This window comes from Polypterus senegalus, chromosome 7 (assembly GCF_016835505.1).
Source record: "Polypterus senegalus isolate Bchr_013 chromosome 7, ASM1683550v1, whole genome shotgun sequence".
In the NCBI taxonomy this organism is placed as follows: domain Eukaryota; kingdom Metazoa; phylum Chordata; class Cladistia; order Polypteriformes; family Polypteridae; genus Polypterus; species Polypterus senegalus.
Genome location: NC_053160.1, coordinates 103,159,403 through 103,185,865, shown reverse-complemented (window position 1 = coordinate 103,185,865; position 26,463 = coordinate 103,159,403). Strand labels below are relative to the sequence as shown.

At 38.5% G+C, this 26,463-nt stretch overlaps 1 protein-coding gene across 19 annotated transcripts in view; it reads left to right on the top strand.

The window, feature by feature from the left end:
• The window catches only part of celf4 (CUGBP, Elav-like family member 4), a 1,212,964-nt gene that overhangs the window by 354,997 nt on the left and 831,504 nt on the right, over positions 1 to 26,463 (top strand). The gene's annotated exons all lie outside the window — the stretch shown is intronic.

The following is a 26,463-nucleotide window of genomic DNA, read 5'->3' as shown; positions in this document are numbered from 1 at the left end:
TTCACAAGTTAAAATATAATCATTACTGATGCTGTAAATGACATTTTAAACAGTCAAGTCCCATGTCGACTCTGAGCAGTCGACAGGCTTTTTCATCTGCACAAGGCTCATTAGTCTATATTTGCCAGTCCCTCTTACTTGCTTTACCCATTCCCAGTATATGTTCAGGGTCAGTTTACAGTAAAAATGTTTGATCATTGCGTATTACCAGGCAAAGAATATTCCAGTCAACAAAATATTCACTCCAGAACAGAACAGCATAGTCTAAATACTATTTGATGCTTTAGCTATGCCACTTCTTAATAAACTCCATTTTCATTACTGGCCAACTTCTCCTCATGTTCAAGTTATTTTACTAGATTATACCTCAACTATTCAGAGGTTTTTAACTTCTTGGTCATTTTTTGAGGTATGCAACCTCTTTGTAGACATTCTAATGCTAGTTTGAACATCTGCTTGCCAATTAAATTTTAATGGCATTCTGATTTAAAGTATTGTACAAATTGCAGGCTATTCGCAGAACTGACACAGAGGACCCCAAATCCATGCTTGTGCATCAATTAGAGGCAAACTATCTTTAGACTATTTTTAGTGGAAAAGGCAGAAAATTTAGAGCACCGGTTGTGTTATACTGTATATTGAAATGAAACTAATGAAAATATTTTTCCAGTGGTAATTATGGTGTTAGTAGTACAATGCTTTATGCTACTAATACAACTGGGAGTATGTGAGGTAGGTACTCGCAAACAATATGACATTCTGGAACATTCCGAAAGTAGGATGTATATGGTAATTTTTTGATCTATATATATATACACACACACAAAACTGCCCCTCAACAGTATGCAGGTCTACCTAGTGTTCAAACCCAAGTGTTCTCTATTGAAAGCTAAATCTGTTGTTTTCTTAAAATGCAGACATGGCTACTGAAAGGAATTCAGAATTTTTGGTTATGCAATTGTGGTCAGAGTCCCATAAACTTGGGGCACTCCACTGTAACTTTATATTTTTATCAAGCAGAATTTATATGTGGTTAAAGTGTTTTTGAAAATGTGTGCAGATGAGTTTTAAATCCCCCTTGTGCAGTTTATACTGAATAAGCTGGACGGGCATCATATTGGCATTGTGACTGATGTTTGCAGACATAATTTTTGAACATCATTAATCCCCATGACAGTTTAGGAAAAAAATGTCTTCAGTCATTTGATCCACCAATCAATCAGTAAGTCAGCTCCTCTTCTCAGAATCATTTGTAACATGATAAAAACTGCCAAAAAGTGTAAAGTTTGCACACCCAGGAAGCTACTATAAGATCTAAAGCAGGGATTGGCAGAACATGGAAGAGTTCACTTGAGTACACATAGGAAACTGTTTCACAGAAAGAAAGAAGGCAGGGAAGTGACATTTTTTTCACATCAATGGTCTTAACTCTCTTCCTAATAAGGATTTTATCCTGTCTGTAATTGTTTTTGTCTGAATAGTGTGGCAGGCGGCGGGCATTCATGCCCAGCCAGGACGCCACTTCACACTATATTCAGGGGGAGCAGCCCTGGACAGGGCAATACCTGCCCCTGGATGCTAGATGGCCGCTCCCCTGGGGTGGAGCAGTGCCTCGGTTTCCCACAGGGCTCCCTGGGAATTGGAGTTGGGTGCAGCCCTTTTGGGTCCCTCAGGCACCGCCAGGGGGTGCTGTGTTTGGGGCTCGTGAGCCCATGTGGGCAGCAAATGCATCACACCCGGAAGTGCAGCCGGAACTCGGTGATCAAACACCTGGAGCACTTCCGGATGAACTATAAAATGAGCCAGTGACCACCACTCGGTCAGAGTCGGTTGGGGAGGAGGACAAAGCTTGGTGAGGAGTGGTGGTGAAGGAAAAAGAGACTGTGTTGTAGTGGTGCTTAGTACTGTTATTGGGACTGTGTATTGCCTGTGGGTCGCGGGGAAGACATGCGCCCACAGGGGAAGAAAACTAAAAGTTTATTTATTTTTATACGTGCCTCCGGGTGAATCTGTGTCGGGTCAGGTGAAATATAGCGTCTTTTCTTACAATAGCCTTAAATGCCTTTTTAACAACTCACAAGGACACAATGTTTCTGTAACCAACAAATGTTTTTACTGTCACATTCTTAACCCATGTCTCTTTTGTTTTATCCACGGGTCTCCTCTCAAAGCAGGAGCACTATCTGCATGGATAGAGTACTCAATGTTAAGCATTTCATTAACCATACATCACATTTACCCTCTTGAGAACTATAGATAGATGCAGCTAAAAGAACCTTCAAATCAGTAGTAGACATATAAATATTTTAGCTCATATAAATATATTAGCAAAATACCCGCGCTTCGCAGCGGCGAAGTACTGCTTTTAAAATTTTATTAAGAAGAAAAGTAAACCTTTTTAAACTGAGGGAAAATATACCAACAATTATTTGTTAAAGATCTCTTTGTATACCACGTTGTCAGTTCAGCACTCCGGTTGTAATATGAGCTTACTCTTGAGCATGCAACGTATGATTGGCCATGTGAAAAGCAATCTTGCCTCAAATCAATGGCAACCTTTTGTAGGGTCTGTCCCTGAGACTTATTAATTGTCATCGCGAAGCAGAGCCTTACTGGAAATTGGAGGCATTTGAATTGAAATGGGAGATCAGAGGGTATAACGGGGAGGAATAAAAAAATCTCTCCCCTGAGCAACTGCCAGTAAAAATAGTTGCCTCAATTAGGTTCTTTTGCAGACACGTGACCTGAAGTCTCGTGCCGTTACAAAGTTTTGGTGGCTGTAAGTTTTTCAGTAACATTATTGCTGTCCCAACTTTCAAAATTAGATTATGCTCAGGAGTGCCTGGAGGATTCAGAGTGTGGAGAAACTCTAGCGACAGCGTGTCTATTAACTTGTGGATTTTTCTGCGAGTATTTGGCGGCAGCGTCACAAAGTTTCCACAAGACCGCGTTAGTGGTGGAGCTCAGCTCGGAGCGAAATCAAGTGAATGAAATGAGGTGAATGGGAGGGGAGATGATGACGTGACTCCCCCACCCACCTTAACTCTCATTAACCTCCACAAACACAGTCTGTCGGATTTCAACTCTCCTTTATATAAATCAGTAAAGGAGAGGACTAAACACTAAGGAAAAAGAACGGCAAGACCGCGTCAGCTGCAGAGCTCAGCTTGGAGTGAAATGAAGTGAATGAAATGACGTGAGTAGGAGGGGAGATGATGACGTGACTCCCCCACCTGCCTTAACTCTTCATCCCTCCACAAACACAGTCTTTCGGCATGACAAACGCCAGCGGCAGCGTGTCTATGAACTTAATGTAAAGTTAAGCTTTACACCTTGCTTTCCTATTCGTTTGCATAAGCACAGTCCTTCACCAGCAATTTTAACTCCGTTACAGCAATTCTAACAAAAGTCTCGTTTATACCTTGCGTCTTCTCATTAAACTTGTATCTTGCGAAAATCGTATTCGCTTTAGGCATGACAAACACCAGCGGCAGCATGTCATTGAACTTAATTTAAACTTAAGCTTTACACTGTGCTTTCCTATTGATATGTCCTCAAAAGCTTGTTCAGCTTCATAGGGTTGTTCCTCTCTTACTGCATCAATAAACAGCTCGTCTTCCTCTTTATCTGAGACATCACACACTACATGCACAGGTTTACCTTTCCCAGCACTGCAAACTATAGCGAATTGGTTCAATTTACCACAGTTTTTCAGCCTTCTACCTACACGGGAAGTTGGAGAATTAGTGATGAGTCAGTCAGTCAGTCAGTGAGTGAAGGCTTTGCCTTTTATTAGTGTACTTGCAAAATACCCGCGCTTCGCAGTGGAGAAGTAGTGTGTTAAAGAAGTAATGAAAAAGAAAAGGAAACAGTTTGAAAATAACTTAACATGATTGTCAATGTAATTGTTTTGTCACTGTTATGAGTGTTGCTGTCATATATATCTATACAAATAAAAGGCAAAGCCCTCACTCACTCACTGACTGACTGACTGACTCACTCACTCATCACTAATTCTCCAACTTCCTGTGTGGGTGGAAGGCTGAAATTTGGCAGGCTCATTCCTTACAGCTTCCTTACAAAAGTTGGGCAGGTTTAATTTCGAAATTCTACGTGTAATGGTCATAACTGGAACCTATTTTTCACCATAAACTGTAATGGATTTGAGCTTAATGGCCGTGGGGGGTGGAGTTTCGTGTGAACTAAGTGTCAACGCAGTACGTAGAAAACCAGGAAGAGCTCCAAAAAGTGCTGAAGAAAACATGCATTATATAATTGAGAAGGCAGCGAAACAATAAGAAGTGAGCGAGTGACATATATAACCATATTCATGAGTGCTGCTACTTTGGAAACAAAGCACGGTGTAAACCTAAAGTTTAAATTAAGTTCATAGACGGGCTGCCGCTGGTGTTTGTCATGCCCACGGCTAATGCGGGATACAAGTTTAATGAGAGGACGCAGGGTATAAACAAGAGTTTTGATCACTTTGTAACTAAGTTAAAATTGCTGGTGAAGGGCTGTGCTTATGCAAAATGACAGTTAGGGCGGGAGGGGGAGTGACGTCATCTCCCCTACAATTCACCTCATTTCGCTCTGAACTGAGCTCCGCAGTTAACGCAGTGTTACGGAAGCGACTTTGTGACGCTGCCACCAAATACTCACAGAAAAATCCACAAGTTAATACACACGCTGTTTCTACAGTTTCTCCACACTGAATACTCCAGGCACTACTTACAAAAGGTTACATTGACAATCGTGTTACGTTATTTTTAAAATGTTTCTTTTCTTAGCACATAAGCTGAGAAGCTTCGATGCATGTGCTGCATAATGCGTTAAAAAATCACGCATTTAATCACACTTTCCATTACAAGCAAAGGGGAACTTCTCTCAATGCATGATTTCCTGGTACACCGATTACATTGATCAGTGCTTCCCGATTCATTTTATCCTCACACCCCCTTGGTTTGAGAAGAAGTATGAAAAAATATGAGGTTAACACAGAAAAACAGATCACCAATTGAAGCTTTATGAATAATTGATTCGCCATCAATAATTGTTTTGGTAAAGCCATACTCAGTGTCATCCTCCTTCCATTTTATAATTTTTCCGCCACTAGCCATGATTAAATGAACGGTAAAAAGTAAGAGCGAAGCGAGGGTGACTTATTCAGGCAGGCAGGCGACAGCTCAATAGCTTAAATTTGGATATAAGTAGGTTCTATTAAGTCACCAGAAATATCTTTGTTAGGAATGGAAGTTGAATTTAGTCTTTAAATTTCTATGGTAAAGAAAAAGTTATGCAATGATGACTAAATTTAACTATATAAAGTCAAAACTTGTATATATAAAGTCATTTCTGAATATATGAAGTCAAAACTTGAATATATAAAGTCATTCCCAAATATATAAAGTCAAAACCTGAGTATATAAAGACGGCGTTGGAATATTTCGGAATATATAAAGTAAGTGCTGGAATATATAAAGTCAAAACTTAAATATATAAAGTCAGCGTCGGAATATATGAAGTCAGCGCTGGCCAATCCCAGCCAACACTGGGCGCAAGGCAGGAACCAATCCTGGGCAGGGCACATGCATCATTTTCAAAACATTAATCGAACAGTGTTTTTTTAATTTATTTTTCTGAATGCGTTTTTGTTAACTTAGTTCAGTTTAGAGTCGTTTCAATAATAGATTTTGACTTTCACTTTATATATTCAGGAATGAGTTTATATACTCGATGTTGACTTTATATAATCAGGAATGACTTTATAAATTCCGGCTGACTTTATATATTCAAGTTTTGACTTTATATATTCAGAAACAAGTTTGACTTTATATACCGACGCTGACTTTATATATTCAAGTTTTGACTTTATATATTCTGACGCCGAATGTATAAATTCACAAAATCAATGTATTTGCCTGTTTGGCACCCAATAGTATATGTGTGTGTATATATGTACACGTATGTGTGTGTATATATATATATATATATATATATATATATATATATATATATATATATATATATATAGTAGCAGATAGAGGTGTGGTCCACCTCTAACACCCTCAGGTGCCACTCTGAACACCAGGTGAAAGTATAGTAATTATTATTTTTATTAATATACAGTGCACCAAGCACCCTCCACTCCACACTCATAAATCACCAATAAACTACTAAATACTTCTTCCTCCTCGCCCAGACACTTTGCCCTCCTACCTCCCAGCTCAGCTCACTGTCTGGGCCTTCCCACAATCCTCTTATACACCCTGACCCGGAGGTGTTCCTGTCCAATCAGTCAATAATTCCTTATTCCTTCTGGGTCAGGGCAAACAGTCCTTTTCTTCACCCCAGGAGCACGTTGTTTCTTCCCGTCACATGACTATGACGTACACCCGGGTTGTAGGGCGCATGAGCCCCCCTACAGCGACGCCTGGTGGCCCCCAAGGTATCCAGCAGGGCTGTGTAAAAACACTACAAAGTCCATGATGCCCTGCTGGAACTCGTGGCATGATCATGCCGTCGGGAGGGCTCCTCCTGGAGGCCTCGGGGTGAGGGCCGGAGTAACATGCCGGCAGTCCACCACAATATATATATATATATCTATACTAATAAAAGGCAAAGCCCTCACTCACTCACTCACTGACTCATCACTAATTCTCCAACTTCCTGTGTGGGTGGAAGGCTGAAATTTGGCAGGCTCATTCCTTACAGCTTCCTTACAAAAGTTGGGCAGGTTTAATTTCGAAATTCTACGTGTAATGGTCATAACTGGAACCTATTTTTCACCATAAACTGTAATGGATTTGAGCTTAATGGCCGTGGGGGGTGGAGTTTCGTGTGAACTAAGTGTCAACGCAGTACGTAGAAAACCAGGAAGAGCTCCAAAAAGTGCTGAAGAAAACATGCATTATATAATTGAGAAGGCAGCGAAACAATAAGAAGTGAGCGAGTGACATATATAACCATATTCATGAGTGCTGCTACTTTGGAAACAAAGCACGGTGTAAACCTAAAGTTTAAATTAAGTTCATAGACGGGCTGCCGCTGGTGTTTGTCATGCCCACGGCTAATGCGGGATACAAGTTTAATGAGAGGACGCAGGGTATAAACAAGAGTTTTGATCACTTTGTAACTAAGTTAAAATTGCTGGTGAAGGGCTGTGCTTATGCAAAATGACAGTTAGGGCGGGAGGGGGAGTGACGTCATCTCCCCTACAATTCACCTCATTTCGCTCTGAACTGAGCTCCGCAGTTAACGCAGTGTTACGGAAGCGACTTTGTGACGCTGCCACCAAATACTCACAGAAAAATCCACAAGTTAATACACACGCTGTTTCTACAGTTTCTCCACACTGAATACTCCAGGCACTACTTACAAAAGGTTACATTGACAATCGTGTTACGTTATTTTTAAAATGTTTCTTTTCTTAGCACATAAGCTGAGAAGCTTCGATGCATGTGCTGCATAATGCGTTAAAAAATCACGCATTTAATCACACTTTCCATTACAAGCAAAGGGGAACTTCTCTCAATGCATGATTTCCTGGTACACCGATTACATTGATCAGTGCTTCCCGATTCATTTTATCCTCACACCCCCTTGGTTTGAGAAGAAGTATGAAAAAATATGAGGTTAACACAGAAAAACAGATCACCAATTGAAGCTTTATGAATAATTGATTCGCCATCAATAATTGTTTTGGTAAAGCCATACTCAGTGTCATCCTCCTTCCATTTTATAATTTTTCCGCCACTAGCCATGATTAAATGAACGGTAAAAAAGTAAGAGCGAAGCGAGGGTGACTTATTCAGGCAGGCAGGCGACAGCTCAATAGCTTAAATTTGGATATAAGTAGGTTCTATTAAGTCACCAGAAATATCTTTGTTAGGAATGGAAGTTGAATTTAGTCTTTAAATTTCTATGGTAAAGAAAAAGTTATGCAATGATGACTAAATTTAACTATATAAAGTCAAAACTTGTATATATAAAGTCATTCCTGAATATATAAAGTCAAAACTTGATTATATAAAGTCACTGTCAGAATATATAAAGTCAAAACCTGAGTATATAAAGACGGCGTTGGAATATTTCGGAATATATAAAGTAAGTGCTGGAATATATAAAGTCAAAACTTAAATATATAAAGTCAGCGTCGGAATATATGAAGTCAGCGCTGGCCAATCCCAGCCAACACTGGGCGCAAGGCAGGAACCAATCCTGGGCAGGGCACATGCATCATTTTCAAAACATTAATCGAACAGTGTTTTTTTAATTTATTTTTCTGAATGCGTTTTTGTTAACTTAGTTCAGTTTAGAGTCGTTTCAATAATAGATTTTGACTTTCACTTTATATATTCAGGAATGAGTTTATATACTCCGATGTTGACTTTATATAATCAGGAATGACTTTATAAATTCCGACGCTGACTTTATATATTCAAGTTTTGACTTTATATATTCAGAAACAAGTTTGACTTTATATACCGACGCTGACTTTATATATTCAAGTTTTGACTTTATATATTCTGACGCCGAATGTATAAATTCACAAAATCAATGTATTTGCCTGTTTGGCACCCAATAGTATATGTGTGTGTATATATGTACACGTATGTGTGTGTGTATATATATATATATATATATATATATATATATATATATATATATATATATATATATATATATAGTAGCAGATAGAGGTGTGGTCCACCTCTAACACCCTCAGGTGCCACTCTGAACACCAGGTGAAAGTATAGTAATTATTATTTTTATTAATATACAGTGCACCAAGCACCCTCCACTCCACACTCATAAATCACCAATAAACTACTAAATACTTCTTCCTCCTCGCCCAGACACTTTGCCCTCCTACCTCCCAGCTCAGCTCACTGTCTGGGCCTTCCCACAATCCTCTTATACACCCTGACCCGGAGGTGTTCCTGTCCAATCAGTCAATAATTCCTTATTCCTTCTGGGTCAGGGCAAACAGTCCTTTTCTTCACCCCAGGAGCACGTTGTTTCTTCCCGTCACATGACTATGACGTACACCCGGGTTGTAGGGCGCATGAGCCCCCCTACAGCGACGCCTGGTGGCCCCCAAGGTATCCAGCAGGGCTGTGTAAAAACACTACAAAGTCCATGATGCCCTGCTGGAACTCGTGGCATGATCATGCCGTCGGGAGGGCTCCTCCTGGAGGCCTCGGGGTGAGGGCCGGAGTAACATGCCGGCAATCCACCACAATATATATATATATATCTATACTAATAAAAGGCAAAGCCCTCACTCACTCACTCACTGACTCATCACTAATTCTCCAACTTCCCGTGTGGGTGGAAGGCTAAAATTTGGCAGGTTCATTCCTTACAGCTTCCTTACAAAAGTTGGGCAGGTTTTATATCGAAATTCTACGCGTAATGGTCATAACTGGAAGCTGTTTTTCTCCATTTACTGTAATGGAGATGAGCTTGAAAGCCGTGGGGGTGGAGTTTCGTGTGACATCATCACGCCTCCCACGTAATCACGCAGTACATAGAAAACCAGGAAGACCTCCCAAAAAGCGCTGAAGAAAACATGCATTATATAATTGAGAAGGCAGCGAAACAATAAGAAGCGAGCGAGTGACATATACAACCATATTCATGAGTTCTGCTACTTCGGAAACAAAGCACGATGTAAACCTACACTTTAGATTAAGTTCATAGACAGGCTGCCCATATAAGGCCGTCCATCAGCGGCAATCCAATAGCAAACTCCCACTAAATATTCACGGGTGAAGGACTGTGCTTATGGAGAGGAAGATGAGATGGTCAGGGTGGTATTTGACACAAACTCAGCGAAACTGCGAGAGAAAGTTTTAAGTGCCAGGACTAAGGTAACATTAAATACAGCCATGGACATAGCACGAGATGGCACCAGCACAGCTGGGAACCTTCGATGCATGTACACCGAGCGGCTCACGTGAACTGACGCAGTGCACAGATAAAAGCAACAGTTCCAAAGAGCTGAACAAAACCGAATTACACAATTGAAAAGGCAGCAAAAATATGAAGCGTCTGATAAGCATATTCATAAATCCAGCTACTGCGGAAACAAAGCACACGGTGGAAAAAGTCAATGTCCCGCTAAAGGAAGACAGTGTAAAAAAACGTGCATGCAGTGTGTCAGGTCTCAGATAAAGAAGAAGACGAGCTGTTTATTGATGCAGTAAGAAACGAATCGATGAAAGAAACCTGTCATCTTTACAACGATTGACAAACACGGAATGTAACTTGAACACAACACATCCTACAAATACGAACCTGATTGAAAGAAATAATGATAATCAAATCCTTGATGACAGCAACACTCAGTAACACTCACAAAACAAATACTGTATATTGACAGTCATGTTACGTTATTTTTAAAATGTTCCCTTTTCTTTTTCTAGGTTTTTTAACACACTACTTCTCGCTGCATACGCGGGTATATATATATATGTATATATATATCCCGATCTACATACTCGAATAATGGATACTTTATTCGCCATCAATGATTGTTTTGGTAAAGCCATACTCAGTGTATTCATTAGATGAGCGGTAAAAAGTAAGAGCGAGGGAGGATGACTTATTGAGGCATGCAGGCTGTAGTGCGTCAACTCTATCTGAATTGCGATCACATTTGAAAAAATATATCTTTTCAAGTTCTATTTAGTCCATATGTGTCAAACTCAAGGGCCACGGGCCACATCCGCCCGGCGTAATTATATCCGCCCGAGATCATTTTATATACTGTATTATTGTTATTAATGGCCGGGTATATGAAGCGCTGGTAACACAATAAACTACAGATCCCATAATGCAGTGCTTCAGCTGCCTTGCCGAACACTTACCGCGTTTAATCAAGTCTACCTTATGATGCTGCAAGTTATTGCGAAGCTAGCTCACACGATGCTGAGAGAAAAGTTGATTCTGAAAATAGAGCCTTTAAAACCGATGGGAGGCTGAGTATATGTTTACTGAACCCGTGTGTCTCATTTGTGGAGCTAATGTGGCTGTAATTACAGAATTTAATCTAAGACGGCACTATGAGACAAAACATCAGGGTAACCTGAATGCAATGCAGAAGATACAGAAAGCAGAATAATTAAATAAGAATCTGACACTTCAGCGGACGTTTTTACCCGTGCACAATCACAAAGTGATTTCAAGTGAAGCTGCTTTTATGGGAGACACAAATGCACCTTGCACCTTGCCCCACTTTCCCTGTTGCCAAGTAATGTTAAACCAAGTCGTCACTACGGTGTTCCCAAATCGCACTTTGCTGATAAACTGGCGCACTGAGTTTGCACGGCGCTTTGGTGACTTTGAAGAACAAAAAGTCCGTCTACATGCGGCTCGAACCTTGTGCATGTTTGGTAGCACATATCTGTGTGAGAAGCTCTTCTCAGTGATAAAGACTAACAAAACAGCACACAGGAGTCGCCTCACTGATGAGCACCTGCAATCCATCCTGAGAATCTCCACAACACAGAACCTCACACCAAACAGAAACGAACCTGTTGCCAAAAAAAGATGCCAGGTGTCCAGCTCTAAAATGACATATGAGCAAAGACAACTGAATGATTTGATTTGTTATTGCTGAAAGGAACACATTTTATTTATATTTCCAGGTTTTGTTATGCAGCATGTTCATATTTGAATTTGTATATTTTTATGGAGAGCAAAATCTTTTGGGATATTTAAAATCTAAGTTTATTTTTTATATAAAATTACATAAGAGTAAAGAAATTTGAATGTTTGTTCTTTTAACGTTTACTTTATTTCTAACTTGTATAATTTAGACAGGATATATTTTTATGGAGAGCAAAATATTATAAGTTGTTTAAGGTTTGAGTTGATTTATTCAGGAATAATATTCTAAATAAAAATTCCTTCTATTTAAAATTTAAATAGAACTTGAACAAATACGATAGTTCATACTATCCACGCAGACTTGCACGTAAGAGCGGGAGTTATCCGTTTTAACAAGCAGCGTATTACACTGATACGAAATAGCTGTGTGTGTATATATGTAGATATGTATGTATATGTATATATATGTTTATATATGTGTGTGTATGTGTATATATATATATATATGTATTTGTGTATATATATGTGTATATGTATAGATATGTATATATATATGTTTATGTGTGTGTGTGTAAATATATATATATATATATATATATATATATATATATATATATATATATATATATATATGACAACAACACTCATCACTCACAACAGTGACAAAACAATTACATTGACAATCATGTTACATTATTTTCAAAATGTTTCCTTTTCTTTTCATTGCTTCTTTAACACACTACTTCTCCGCTGCGAAGTGCGGGTATTTTGCTAGTATATATATATATGCCAGCAACACTCATGACAATGAGAAAACAATTACATTGTCAATCATGTTACGTCGTTATTAAAATGTTTCCTTTTCTTTTTACTTCTCCGCTGCCAAGCGCTGGTATTTTGCTATATATATATATATATATCTATATATATATATATATATATATATATATATATATCTATATCTATATATATATATATATATCTATATATATATATATATATATATATATATATATATCTATATATCTATATATCTATATATATATATACAGTGGTGTGAAAAACTATTTGCCCCCTTCCTGATTTCTTATTCTTTTGCATGTTTGTCACACAAAATGTTTCTGATCATCAAACACATTTAACCATTAGTCAAATATAACACAAGTAAACACAAAATGCAGTTTTTAAATGATGGTTTTTATTATTTAGGGAGAAAAAAAATCCAAACCTACATGGCCCTGTGTGAAAAAGTAATTGCCCCCTTGTTAAAACATAACCTACCTGTGGTGTATCACACCTGAGTTCAATTTCCGTAGCCACCCCCAGGCCTGATTACTGCCACACCTGTTTCAATCAAGAAATGACTTAAATAGGAGCTGCCTGACACAGAGAAGTAGACCAAAAGCACCTCAAAAGCTAGACATCATGCCAAGATCCAAAGAAATTCAGGAACAAATGAGAACAGAAGTAATTGAGATCTATCAGTCTGGTAAAGGTTATAAAGCCATTTCTAAAGCTTTGGGACTCCAGCGAACCACAGTGAGAGCCATTATCCACAAATGGCAAAAGCATGGAACAGTGGTGAACCTTCCCAGGAGTGGCCGGCCGACCAAAATGACCCCAAGAGCGCAGAGACGACTCATCCGAGAGGTCACAAAAGACCCCAGGACAACATCTAAAGAACTGCAGGCCTCACTTCCCTCAATTAAGGTCAGTGTTCACGACTCCAACATAAGAAAGAGACTGGGCAAAAACAGCCTGCATGGCAGATTTCAAGACGCAAACCACTGTTAAGCAAAAGAACATTAGGGCTCGTCTCAATTTTGCTAAGAAACATCTCAATGATTGCCAAGACTTTTGGGAAAATACCTTGTGGACTGATGAGACAAAAGTTGAACTTTTGGAAGGCAAATGTCCCGTTACATCTGGCATAAAAGGAACACAGCATTTCAGAAAAAGAACATCATACCAACAGTAAAATATGGTGGTGGGAGTGTGATGGTCTGGGGTTGTTTTGCTGCTTCAGGACCTGGAAGGCTTGCTGTGATAGATGGAACCATGAATTCTACTGTCTACCAAAAATCCTGAAGGAGAATGTCCGGCCATCTGTTCGTCAACTCAAGCTGAAGCGATCTTGGGTGCTGCAACAGGACAATGACCCAAAACACACCAGCAAATCCACCTCTGAATGGCTGAAGAAAAACAAAATGAAGACTTTGGAGTGGCCTAGTCAAAGTCCTGACCTGAATCCAATTGAGATGCTATGGCATGACCTTAAAAAGGCGGTTCATGCTAGAAAACCCTCAAATAAAGCTGAATTACAACAATTCTGCAAAGATGAGTGGGCCAAAATTCCTCCAGAGCTGAAAAGACTCATTGCAAGTTATCAAAGCGCTTGATTGCAGTTATTGCTGCTAAGGGTGGCCCAACCAGTTATTAGGTTCAGGGGGCAATTACTTTTTCACACAGGGCCATGTAGGTTTGGATTTTTTTTTCTCCCTAAATAATAAAAACCATAATTTAAAAACTGAATTTTGTGTTTACTTGTGTTATATTTGACTAATGGCTAAATGTGTTTGATGATCAGAAACATTTTGTGTGACAAACATGCAAAAGAATAAGAAATCAGGAAGGGGGCAAATAGTTTTTCACACCACTGTAATAGCAGGATTACGTAATAGTGATATTATTATATTACTGAACAGAAATAATATCATACATTGGCCTACTAAATTCCAATTTACAGAAGCAAAGTTAATTTTCATTTTATTCCACAGTAAACTAATCACAGTAAAACATATCAAACATTTAAATATGAGTAACTTGAGTATACTATTATACAATCATACTTTATTATACAAATATTTAAGTTCTCTGGACATCACCCTGTCAGTCAAATTGTCACCCATTCACAAATGAATTGGCAATAGCATAATTATGTTATGTGTGACAAAGAAATAAAATGTAAGTTTATAATTAACATTAGGTTCAGCTACATTTCATGCTGATTATAGGTAGCGTGCAATGTCTGTAATGTAGTTAAATGTAGCTTGCTAGTTACACTAACTGACAAGCTAAAGTTAGCTTGTTGGCAATATTAGCATTACATTACTTACTGTATCTCTTCTGTAGCTGTAGTTAACGTCATAAGCAGCCACAATTCAAACAAATCACTACAGCACAACCATCCTTGCAGAAGAACTGTCTAGCTTTTTCAGCAGCAACAGTCAACGTGCAATGAAACACAGGGGTTCTTAAACTTTTTGATCTGAAGACCCAAATAATCTTGTGGGTACCATACCTGGACCCAGGACGTTTACTACTATGTTGACAGTAGATCTATCCACAGACAAAATACAATGACCAGATAATAAAAAACAGTAAACATTTTCTTTCCATTGAAGAATATTTCTCACACAAATAATACTAGATGAGTAAAGTGGAAACTAAATATATTGTTAAGAAAACAACAAATATTCAAAACTGAATAGATTCCTGAGGTTTACCACTGCCAGTGTAAATGTTTAGTGTAAGTGTTGGTAAAGCAGAGAGAAATAAAGCCTTTATAACTAGTGGAATTATATAAGGAAATAAGTTTTGGAATGGCACTATGAATGGTCACTTCCGTTGACACATTGTGTCAGGCAAGGAATAAAGTGTTAAACAACATTACTTTTTAAAAATAACATTTTCAAAGGAGATCACCATTAACAAAACATTATTCTAAATGAGTTTGCAGATTGTACAGTATATCTCCAATTTCTTTTAACAGAGTAGCTACAATATATTATTTAAAAAGATATGCTATTTGTATTTTAAATGGGTGATAGGATAGATTTTGATGAAAAATTCGGGTAACAATCCAACATTGGACAAGTGATGAGCGGTGCCTGGTTGTCTCCACACATACCACTTAGAATTAAGGCCAAAAAGTTCTATCTTGGAGTTTGCTAAAAGACACCTGAAGGACTCTGAGATGGTGAGAAATAAGATTCTCTGGTCTGATGAGACCAAGATATAACTTTTTGGCCTTAATTCTAAGCGGTATGTGTGGAGACAACCAGGCACTGCTCATCACTTGTCCAATACAGTCCCAACAGTGAAGCATGGCGGTGGCAGCATCATGCTGTGGGGGTGTTTTTCAGCTTCAGGGACAGGACGACTGGTTGCAATCCAGGGAAAAATGAATGCAGCCAAGTACAGGGATATCCTGGACAAAAACCTTCTCCAGAGTGCTAAGGACCTCAGACTGGGCCAAAGGTTTACCTTCCAACAAGACAATGACCCTAAAGCACACAGCTAAAATAACGAAGGAATGGCTTCACAACAACTCTGTGACTGTTCTTGAATGGCCCAGCCAGAGCCCTGACTTAAACCCAATTGAGCATCTCTGGAGAGACCTAAAAATGGCTGTCCACCAACGTTTACCATCTAACCTGACAGAACTGGAGAGGATCTGCAAGGATGAATGGCAGAGGATCCCCAAATTCAGATGTGAAAAACTTGTTGCATCTTTCCCAAGAAGACTCATGGCTGTATTAGCTCAAAAGGGTGCTTCTACTAAATACTGAGCAAAGGGTCTGAATACTTAGGACCATGTGATGTTTCAGTTTTTCTTTTATAATAAATCTGCAACAATTTCAAAAATTATTTTTTTGTCTGTCAATATGGGGTGCTGTGTGTACATTAATGAGGGAAAAAATTAATTTAAATGATTTTAGCAAATGGCTGCAATATAACAAAGAGTGAAAAATTGAAGGGGGTCTGAATACTTTCCGTACCCACTGTATATTGTTTGAAGTTTGTTTCACTTCTTTTCATTAATATATACTCACATTATTATTTTACATACCGTTTGCCTTTTTGCCTATTTCTAATTGTCGATTGGGAAAGTGTTTTGGAAGAAGTACGGCTTGTCCAGTCTAACGTTACCTCAGGTTGCCACGGGTCTTGGCGGCATAGTTACTGGTCCGGACAATTAAGTCGGCTGTTTCAATGCGACACTGAACACATAATGTGGCACTAACAGGTTGTCTGTGTCCACTGAAACTGCATTTAGCAATCAACTCTGGCACAGCACTATACCTACCCTTAGCCTATTGACTCACACCCACAACATCAGGAAAATTATCATATGCTTGTGCCTTTTTTCGATGTTTAAAATGGGTTTCAAAGGGCATGCATCTAAACCAAAAAATTTTTTAAAACCTACTAAATATGTCCATTTTTTTTAAAGTGTTATCAGGTACTGACTACATCTTGAAACTGAACACATATTGTAGAAAAGTATATCCTTTCATTTCAGGAAGAAGAAAAAAGCTCAACATTTTTTCTGAGATTCATCCATTTTAAAAAAGGAGATCAGCTATATATTTCACCTCAATGGATGTCTCGCTCCGTAGCTACCTTTCAGCCCTAGGAGTATGGTTTCCACTAGCATATACTTTTAAACTCGACAAAGTCCTGTTATTGAAACAAATCTAAAGAGCATAGATTTTGCTGTGGGATGGAACAATGAGCAGCACCTGCAGCAGTATTTTGTAATGCTATAATGTATAAATTTTGTATCTATTCAAATAATGAGGTTGTGAGATATTCATTTATTTTTTTATTCTTAATGTAAGAGCCAAATCCCTGAAGTTAATGGTAAATGTTCCCTAATTTGCTTAGCTTGAACTTAAATATAATATAGCTTAACACAGATAATTGAAGATTCAGGTTAACCCTTTGTTATATAAAATGGAATGTTTATAATCTTGTCTCTCTGTGACAGCAGAATAGCCAGCCCATAGATTGAAGTTAGACAGCTGGAAAGAAACATGAATGGTTAGAAAGATATTAAGGACATATAGTATTCTGAACATTGGGTAGAACAATTCATAGAAACCTTTAAGGAATGTAACCTAGTAGTAGGTTGTTGAACCTGTTATGGATTCAATGAAAAGTCAAGCAAAATTATACCTTTTATTGGTTAACTGAACAGATTACAATATACAGTACAAGTTTTCAAGGCAACTTAGGCTCCTTCTTCGGGCAGTTTGTAATGAATGTAACCTAGATATTTAAGCAGAATATCATAAGTTCCTCCTTTTCCCTTTCTTTTTTGCATGCATTATCAACTTTTTTTCTCTTTTTTTGTGTGAACTGTGTGATTTAAATTTCACTATAATTATTCAAAACAAAGACACTTGGACTGTGGAGTATTTTGTATGGCGAGTCATACTAGTGTCATAATGTCTATCTGGTAGCTGCATTTAAACTATTTTCAACAATCTGGAAACCTTCATCAAACGCAAAATTACACAAAATTGCACAAGGTATACCACAATGGGCTTAAGTAGGCCCTGTTTTTTGATAGCTCCCCCAACCTTGACTCCCTAAAAAGAAAAGAAAAAAAACACTACCTTGTACAGAAGAAAATGGAAGACATCTTGGGAAAGGCAATTCAGAGAGAGAAAGAGAGACTCCTTTCCAGATTAGTTGGCTGTGCAATGGGTGTCAAAATATGGGATAAACAGAATGTACAAAACAGAGTAATTCTCTTCACAGAGCTAGATGGTCAATGTGTTATTGTCATCTCAGGAATACAATACAATAGTACAATAGTAATAGCACAGATCACAAAGCAAAATGCAAGAATAGATTAAACAAATTTGTATCTTCATACAGTATGTGATAGTTCTGCATTTAGTGAATGAGATAGAGTCCAGGGGCCTCATGTATAAACGGTGCGTACGCCCGTTTCCATGCTCCCATTTCGATGTATAAAAACTAAACTTGGTGTGAAGCCATGCACATTCTCACGCCAGCTCAAACCATAGTGTACATAAGTTTTCGGGGTGGTTTTGCAAACTGCCGGCACCCAGCGTCAAAGCAGTGCTACTGTTTCTGGTTGGCTTCCCTTTATTTTTTAGATTCATATCTATGACGCAGTTTTATCAAATACACTGAAATTAACCGCATAGTTTTTTAGTTTAAGGCATCTGATTGTAATCAACCTGTAACCATATAATGGTGCATGGAATGGATAAACTACTCCAAATACCACAACTGCTTTAGCGTTGTTACTCTCAGTGCACCGCTGAGTATTTTAACCCACTGTATCTGAGTGTGGAATCACAACTATACATCAGCCGATCTGAAAGCTCTATGGCAGATTGTGTCAAGAGAGGAGAGAATTCTTGGGGTACAGCTTCTAGCACACGCTGCCTCAACTATGCGCATAGTTTATTTGAACTTCTCCCATTCAGCAAATGCTTCAGAGCCTTTCCTTCACGAACCTCGTGGTTCAGAAACCATTTCATCCCAAGTGCTACAAATGCACTCAATCAGTCCATTAAGTGCTCCCGTTAGAACTGTTTGTACTTATGAGTAAAATTACCTAACTGTAAACTTGCATTACAGTTGTAATATTGCACAACCTGAGCCACTTATGCTTTCATATTGTATCTTTTTCATTGTTTTTAATTGTTGTTATTATTATTATTATTAATATTATTATTATTATTATTATTATTTTACTATTTTATAGAAAATACGTTTATGGAGGATCTGCATATTGAATCTCATTGTACCATACAATAACAATAAAGGAATACAATTCAATCAAAGAGAGCGTGTATTTACAGATGATGATGACTGGCTTCTAAGTCGTTTAAGATTTCCAGGTGCTATCTTCTTGGAGGTCTTGATATCATCTTTAAATGAAATGCAGTAAAGTATATTTACCACATTATACAGATAAATTTTTAACTTCATCGAAATAATTTATATTGTTAATAATTAAAATTGTAAATACGTGGGGGTGCAGCAGTAGCGATGAGACTAGCACAACCCTGGATGAATAGATGGATGGAATAATTAAACATGTACTAAAAAGATATTTCAATGTTCCTTAAAAGTTTTGAAGAATCAGCGTTCTAAGCTGATAGATGGCATGACATTTATCAAAGAGCTGATTGTATGCCGATTAGTTACTTGAAGAAAGAAAATGAAGGGCAGGAATTGGATGTTTGTACGTTAGAAAGAGACAGTACTGCTGCAATAAATTATTTCACTGAGGGTCGCACACGCCGCAGCGAGCATCTTGTGGGAGGCAGGAACAATCTCTGGACAATACCATGTAATGTCACTGTGACCCCATGTTAAATACATGGTTTAAATCATTTCATCATGAAAATGATATCAACCATACATCTTAGTATTTAAATTTTTCAGACAGCTATAATATCATGAATGTAATGTATTCTGTGTCCTGTCTACGTAGTAAAATTTAAATGATTTTAAGATGAAGTTTGACGTACTGTTTCACTAACAAAATAAACTACGTGACTAAAGTGGAAATTTCATGATTAAATTTGACATTTGAAGCTTTTTTCCACAGTGTGTCCCTTTTTTTTTTTTTCTCTGTACCCTAATGAGCTTCCATATTACACTCAGACGGTGGGCTATGACTCACCTTTTCACAGTGACTTTAATATCTGACCACTTCTTTTTTATTTCAAGCACTGTACAACTTTCTGAACTTCAACTTTCTATGTAACTCGATCAACTTTCTTTTGTTGTTTAAACCAACAAATAGTATGTTTTTTTTCCTGACTCCACTTGGTATTCGCTGACATTATTCTGTTTTCCCTGTGCTTTAGCCATTGTCTTTTCACAGAATGATGAACTTAAGGGCTATTTATATTGATTTGCATATTAAAAGAGGCGTAATTCTGGGAGGAGACGAGGTGGGGAGGCAGGCATGTGTGTTACATTTCATGCTGACCGGAATTTATTTAGCGGAAGAATGTTGAAGTTTGCACAGATTTATGCATCTGGACTTTTTTGTGCATACGCACATTTCTGTTTTTGTCCATATCCCATGTTTTAGTGTGAATTTTACTCATGGTGTTATACATGAGGCCCCAGGAGACCTTGGCCAATAAGCTGCCTCCCCCTACTGGCTATTCCACAGCTGAGTCAGTGCTGGGCAAGCCAGTCTGATAAAATGACCCTTCTACCTGATTGTTCCAGTGCTCATTTTTCAGAGATGTCTTTTCCATAGGCAGCCACAAGCAACTTGGCAGTTACAGTAGTGACATCAAGTGCCACACGAGTACCAAAAAGAGAAACAGAATAGGCAAGCAACAGAAACAAAATTATATTATTAGAAACAAATTATAAACATCATAGTACTTGTGTTTTATTAATAACAGCAGAGATGCAATATGCAAAGCTAATCAGCAGCTTTACTCAGGGTATGCTACATTGAAGTAATTAGTCTTCAGCCAGGATTTAAAAGCTGAGACTGAAGGGGCACCTCTTGGTGTAGCAAATTCCACAGCTTCAGGGTCATGTAACTAAAAGCTTGACCTCCCATTGTTATTTTATTAATCCTTGGAATCATAAGCAGACCAGCAGCTTGAGATCTTAATATGAGCTCTGGTTTGTAAGTAATGATAAGTCCAGATAAGTAGGCAGGACCATGGCCATTTAAGGCTTTTTAAAAGGAGGATTTTGAAATCTTCCCTAAACTTAACTGGGAGCCAGTGTAACAACTTATGAACTGGAGTTATGTGTTGGATTTTCTTATTCTTGTAGTAAATCTTTGCAGACCATTTTGAATTAAATGAAAGCTGTATAAAGAACAATTTGAACATCCAGTGAACACCGCATTGCAGTAATCAACCTACTAGCCATAAGTCAAGTCAAGTTGGGGAGCATGCACTGGTACAGTGCTTTGCTGCACCCACTACATGACGAAACAACTCAGGATCAAGGTTTGCAACCCCCCAGGCAGACGCACGGTCCAGTCCCACCCTCTATCTACCACAGCCAGGTGTTACGTGGGCGACCCCTTGGCCTGGTCCGGCCACTCTGGTCCCTAACAATGAGGATCACCCTCGGGGAAACGCGCCACGTGGCCGTAGTGCCGTAACTGACGCTCCCTCAAAATGCAGGTAATGTGCCTCATTTGGGACTCCATGAGCAACCGCTCATTCGACACAAAGTCAAACCAATGGTACCCAGGGATTTTCGGAGAGACACAGTACCAAAGGAGTCCAGTCTTCATCTCAGATCACTGGATAGCATCCATGTCTCACAACCATATATGCAAGACAGGAAACACCAGGACTCTAAAGACTTGGACCTTCATCCTTTTGCACTCTGCACAGCACTCACAGTACCAGTGTAAAGGGGGGGATCTCACGAACCCTCGGGATGTCCCACAGGGCAGCTCGCTTTGTGAAAATCAACAAAGGCTACAAAGAAACTCTGCCGATATTTGTGTTTGCGCTCCATGAAAACCCTCAGTGCCAGGATGCAGTCGATGGTAGATTTCTTAGGCGTAAAACATAAATACACGACAAGTGCATGAATTAATTTCTCAGTACTCTGCATATTTTAAAAAAAACCTAAATGTCACAACATTTTTATGGTGGAAAAAACATGTTTTGGATGGTTTTGTAACGTGTGCTTTAAATGACATTCTAAGTCAATATCGATAATCGATAATATCTAGATTGCGAACAGATTCAATAAAACTGATGACGATTCCAATTCATTTAAATAATGACAAAACATTCTTGTGATCAGCATTATTTCCTCCAATAATTAATAATTCTGTAATTTACCCTGTGCAACACCATATCTCAGTTATTTGTATAATGATGGAGTACTGTTAGCTCATTTCTGTTATGTACTAGAATCAATTTGATCTATAAGAACTAAACCAGACAAGAACATAAGAGATTATAGTGCCAGTCTTTATATTAAAATATCTTTCTTGTTTATTGTTTTGTCTTTTTATGAATAAGGGTAATAAAACATGTTGAGTTTTTACATTTTTAACTGTAAAATTAAATGAAATCACAAAACTATGATTGGTTCATAGTATTTTCTAGTAATTTGAATGTGGTTGGCATTTCTAAATTTCAATTTCCTGCATTTTTATAAAGTAGTACAGTGTGATACAATATAAAGAATGTCTTTGTAAAACAAACCGAATTTAAAGTATTACTTTAATAATTGCTTTCACCAATCCAATTTTACTTAGCCCTAGAGAAGCTCAGCTAGACTTCTGGATTTTTAAAAATCTACTGCTTTCTACAGCTAAACAAAGTTTTACTGCCTATGAAGTGTATAATATGTTTTGGAAGAAAATTAGATGCTCCTCTGACTGTAGTTATGTACTAATCAAAGATATAATTTTATTTGTTACTAGCTGTACTGTGTGGCTTCGCCCACAAAGTAATGAAACAGGACAAACTTTAAAAATCAGTTGACAATGGCACTATATCTGATGAGTGTTCAGCTCTGACGGGAAAGTGTTCCCCGCGAGAGGTGAAAAGCACATGGCCATGAAAATGCTCGCAATCAGCAGCTACACTCTAAAACACATGGAGCTCTGATCCCTCTCAAAAACGTTAAACATTAATCCATAACAATCTGCAGATGATAATAAAAAGGTATCGCTAGCTAAGCAGAGACAAGGCGCACTCCAACACGTGGTGATACGTAGACCAACTCGAACAGAGGCTGGCAAGTGAATGAGGAAGGCCCTGCACCCCTGCTCTCAGCCCACTGCCACTCTGTTGGATTTGCATAAATACATCGGTACTGCAAGCGAACTATGGTACTTAGCGCGATGACAGAAGTCGCAAAATCAACCGGAAAGTTCAAGCAAATTATAGAAAACAACCAAATCTAAATCCGTTAAGTAATTCTCTCATGAAAAGCGGACAGACATACAGACAGAACGTGATTGGACCACGAAATTTTTAAAACCATTAGCGAGCATCTATGGGCCAAGGGTTAACCTACATTCTAAATTTCAAGTCCCAAGTCCTCATGGTTTGGGAGATTTTGTGATGAGTGAGTGACTGGTATTTGGCTTTTATACTGTATATATATATATATATATATATATATATATATATATATATATATATATATATATATATATACACAGTGCATCCGGAAAGTATTCACAGCACATCACTTTTTCCACATTTTGTTATGTTACAGCCTTATTCCAAAATGAATTAAATTCATTTTTTTCCTCAGAATTCTACACACAACACCCTATAATGACAACATGAAAAAAGTTTACTTGAGGTTTTTGCAAATTTATTAAAAATAAAAAAACTGAAAAAATCACATGTACATAAGAATTCACAGCCTTTGCTCAATACTTTGTCAATGCACCTTTGGCAGCAATTACAGCCTCACGTCTTTTTGAATATGATGCCACAAGCTTGGCACACCCATCCTTGGCCAGTTTCAGCCATTCCTCTTTGCAGCACCTCTCAAGCTCCATCAGGTTGGATGGGAAGCATTGGTGCACAGCCATTTTAAGATCTCTCCAGAGATGTTCAATCGAATTCAAGTCTGGGCTCTGGCTGGGCCACTCGAGGACATTCACAGAGTTGTCCTGAAGTCACTCCTTTGATATCCTGGCTGTGTGCTTAGGGTCGTTGTCCTGCTGAAAGATGAACCGTCGCCCCAGTCTGAGGTCAAGAGCGCTCTGGAGCAGGTTTTCATCCAAGATGTCTCTGTATATTGCTGCAGTCATCTTTCCCTTTATCCTGACTAGTCTCCCAGTTCCTGCCGCTGAAAAACATCCCCACAGCATGATGCTGCCACCACCATGCTTCACTGCAGGGATGGTATTGGCCTGGTGATGAGCGGTGCCTGGTTTTCTCCAAACGTGATGCCTGGCATTCACACCAAAGAGTTCAATCTTTGTCTCATCAGATCAGAGAAGTTTGTTTCTCATGGTCTGAGCGTCCTTCAGGTGCCTTTTGGCAAACTAAAGGTGGGCTGCCATGTGCCTTTTAATAAGGAGTGGCTTCTGTCTGGCCACTCTACCATACAGGCCTGATTGGTGGATTGCTGCAGAGATGGTTGTCCTTCTGGAAGGTTCTCCTCTCTCCACAGAGGACCTCTGGAGCTCTGACAGAGTGACCATCGGGTTCTTGGTCACATCCCTGACTAAGGCCCTTCTCCCCCGATTGCTCATTTTAGATGCCCGGCCAGCTCTAGGAAGAGTCCTGGTGGTTTCGAACTTCTTCCACTTACGGATGATGGAGGCCATTGTGCTCATTGAGACCTTCAAATCAGCAGAAATTTTTCTGTAACATTCCCCAGATTTGTGCCTCGAGACAATGCTGTCTCGGAGGTCTACAGACAATTCCTTTGACTTCATGCTTGGTTTGTGCTCTGACATGAACTGTCAACTGTGGGACCTTATTGTGTGCCTTTCCAAATCATGTCCAATCAACTGAATTTACCACAGGTGGACTCCAATTAAGCTACAGAAACATCTCAAGGATGATCAGGGGAAACAGGATGCACCTGAGCTAAATTCGGAGCTTTATGACAAAGGCTGTGAATACTTATATACATGTGCTTTCTCAATTTTTTTATTTTAAATAAATTTGCAAAAACCTCAAGTAAACGTTTTTCACATCGTCATTATGGGGTGTTGTGTGTAGAATTCTGAGGAACAAAATGAATTTAATCCATTTTGGAATAAGGCTGTAACATAACAAAATGTGGAAAAAGTGATGTGCTGTGAATACTTTCCGGATGCACTGTATGTGTATATATATATATATATATATATATATATATATATATATATATATATATATATATATATACATATATACACACATACATACATACACACAGTATATACATACAGTGTATATATATATATATATTATAAAATGTACAAATACGTTTTGTACTTGTACAAGAAGATACTGTTTTATTTCTTCTCAAGTATTTTTTACTGAAATTCCTGTTACTTCAATGAAAGTAAAAATTTTAAATACTTTTACTTTGATATCATTTTAGAGTACTTTTCACAACTCTGAGTGACACATACTGAAAATAATAAGTGCAATTCTGCAATTTTGTGCATTTTTCATACAATACTTAATTATTGTGTTATAATTTTTTTTAACTGTTTAGTTCATTTCAATCAACCTGTGTATCTATATTTTTACTGCCTACATAGAGGAAAGCACATAGTGAGAATGATGAGGAAACTAGATAATTCCAATTTGTCATCTCTCTGCTTCATGTTACTCTTGATGTCAGTATGTGGCAAAATATGGACTGGAGAGGACCAGCCTCATATTTCTATATGTAACTAATAGTTCTGTGGCTATGTTTCACATGGAGATAACACAAAAGTGTCCAAACACAGCATGAACAACTGTAGTCTTTTCAAAGCATCCCATGTTGTGGTAATCTTGGACACAAATCACTTATCTTAATGATACAGCCATTTATTGCCTTCAAGCTTTGTGCAATTTTTTAGAGGAGTTTTTAGCTGAAAGCTACATAAGGGGGTTATGGGCTGTATGTAAAGTGACTATTATGAAGGTGGATTTTTGGCATCAAAGTTTCTACTATGACCTGTCTACATGTTTTGCCTATTTTTAAGTGCATCTCGGGAACTGCAGGTCTGACATTGTGGTCAGCAACACAGGAGCGCCGCAAGGGACTGTACTTTCTCCGGTCCTGTTCAGCCTATATACATCGGACTTCCAATACAACTCGGAGTCCTGCCATGTGCAAAAGTTCGCTGACGACACTGATATCGTGGGCTGCATCAGGAGTGGGCAGGTGGAGGAGTATAGGAACTTAATCAAGGACTTTGTTAAATGGTGCGACTCAAACCACTTACACCTGAACACCAGCAAAACCAAGGAGCTGGTGGTGGATTTTAGGAGACCCACACCCCTCCTGGACCCTGTTATTATCAGAGGCGACTGTGTGCAGACCTATAAATACCTGGGAGTGCAGCTGGATGACAAATTGGACTGGACTGCCAATACTGATGCTCTG